The sequence below is a fragment of the Cervus canadensis genome, chromosome 14 (genome assembly GCF_019320065.1).
Source record: "Cervus canadensis isolate Bull #8, Minnesota chromosome 14, ASM1932006v1, whole genome shotgun sequence".
Classification (NCBI taxonomy): domain Eukaryota; kingdom Metazoa; phylum Chordata; class Mammalia; order Artiodactyla; family Cervidae; genus Cervus; species Cervus canadensis.
Genome location: NC_057399.1, coordinates 63,700,447 through 63,702,684, shown reverse-complemented (window position 1 = coordinate 63,702,684; position 2,238 = coordinate 63,700,447). Strand labels below are relative to the sequence as shown.

Sequence of the window (2,238 nt, the reverse complement as noted above, 5' to 3'; positions counted from 1 at the left end):
GGTCGCAAGACGCCTCCTCACGCCCTCCGAGCCTCGGGGCTTGCTCCCGGCCACCCCTCCCCACGCCTCGCGCGGCTGTCTTGTGTCTCGCCCTCTCACCTCTGTCGTGTCCCTGCCCGCTTGGCGCCACGCTTCCCGTCCTCTCTGCCCTTGGTGGTGGAGGGAGGAGGGTGCCTGGGCCGCGGGCGCGGGTAGGGGGCCCCGGTGGTTGAGGGCGGAGGACGGGGTCCGGGGGGGGGGGCGGGGGGGAGGGGGGGAGCGGCCGTCCCGGTGTAGGAGGTGGTGGGGGAGGGCTCTGCCCGTTTCGGGGGGATGTGGGGGTGGGCTTTTGGCGTCGGCGGGGACCTCCGGGCGGCGGTCGACCGGCGCACTGGGGGCCCCCATGCGTCACGGGCCCGGCAGGGTCGAGGCCCGCGGGCGGGGACGCGGCGGCGGCGGTGGTGGTCGAAAGCCGGGCGGTGGCCCGCAGGGCGTGCCTTGCGCCTCGCCCGCCTCCCCCTTTCCAGGTACCTAGCCAGGGGCTTCCCTGGTGGCTCAGGGGGGAAAGCGTCTGCCTGCAGTGCGGGAGACCCAGGTTCGATCCCTGGCTTGGGAAGATCCCCTGGAGTAGGACTTGGCAATCCACTCCAGTATTTTTGCCTGTGAAATGCCATGGACAGAGGAACTTTGTGGGCTACAGTCCATGGGGGTCACAAAGAGTTGGACACGACTGAGCAGGTGCACGGGATAAAGGTTGTTTTCAATGCTGAATTAGTCCCTCTAGAATGTGTGTGCTTCCTGGGACTTCGCCGGCAGTTCAGGGGGTAAGACTCCATGCTTCCAATGCAGAGGGCGGGGCGCAGGTTTCGTCCTTGGTTGGGGAACTAGGATCCAAAAGGTAAAAACAAACAAAAAAATAAATAAATAAAAGGAAGAATGTGTGCTTCCTAACATGTTTTTGTTAGTCTGCTGGACAAGTGGATTTTTGGGGCAGGTGGTACCTTGCTGAAAGCTGAGTGCTCTTCTGGCAAGGCCAGCCAGATACAGATAGAAAATGGTAGAGCCGGTATTTGAACCTAGGAAACTGAATTCCAAAATCTCTTTTCTTAAGAGATTTCCTTGTGCTGTATTGAGGATATTTGTACTTTTTTGTTTTTCTACAAGTGTCACTGAAGTTTGTAACTGGAAATGAGATGCAATCTAGTGGACCACAGTCAGCACAGTACGTGTATGATGCTTAGACCGTTTAGGATGGAGGATGAAAGTCAAATATCTACACCCCCCCTCAGGGAGGAAGACTGCTCAGGTATGGTCACAGGGAGTCACGAGGGCTGTCATGAGCTGGAGAATATCTACCTGCTTGCTGATGTGCTCAAGGGATCAACCATGTACAAACATGTCAGGGTTTTTGCCATCAGGCGCCAGAAATCTAGATTTTAATGTGAAGTGTCCACTTTCAAACAACGCCATGATGTTAATGACCTTGCTCTGTCCGTTAATGCTTAGGTAGAATTCCAATGTACTACCGGCTAGGTATCCCTTCAGGAATGAATCCACCCCCCCACCCCCCACCCCCACCCCCAACACTCTGAGCTTAAAGCAATTAAAGATAACTTTTAGCTCCTGCTACTTGGTCAGTGTGGGTCAGCAGGGGTCTCTGCCCTTTCCTGTCTCAGAGACCCAGTCTGAGGGAGGCTTTATTTGCACAGACATTTTGCATAATAAGTACAGTAGCCAGGAGGGGAATGTGTGGCTTACACGCTGACCCGTGAAGCGTCTAACAGAAGTGACAGAGACACTTAGATGCATATTTCGCCGGCCAAAGATAGTCAGTGATCACACTTCCTTTCCAAGGGAGTGGGGAAGTGCAGTCCTCCATGGGCTGAATACTTATGAATATTCCTAATGGCTACCACAGCTCCATCTACTCTGATTTTTCCAGGCAGAAATGTTGGAAGTGTTTGTAATGTAGAATTCAATTTTCAGAGATCTCTAAGAGAAGTTGACTCAAAAACTGATTTGTTTCTTGAAGGATTCAATTTGACGGATCTGGAAAATTCACACTTTGCTCCATCTGGAGTAAAGTCCCTTACTTAAACACTGACGTCTATGAACAGATTAGGAAATCATAGGCTGGGTCTATGAGATAATCCTTCACAGAAGTGACGATTTACATATCAGTGTTTATTCCCCAAAGCACTGCTCATATAGCTTCACTTTTCATTTATATTATCTCCTATCTTGTGTAACTTGTCTCGT

General features: G+C 52.7%; 1 non-coding gene across 1 annotated transcript; it reads left to right on the top strand.

Moving 5' to 3' along the window:
• Nucleotides 1–523: 523 nt before the first annotated feature.
• Nucleotides 524–595, top strand: TRNAC-GCA. The gene has a single exon. It is a non-coding gene; the product is annotated as a tRNA-Cys (tRNA).
• The last annotated feature ends 1,643 nt before the right edge of the window (nucleotides 596–2,238 follow it).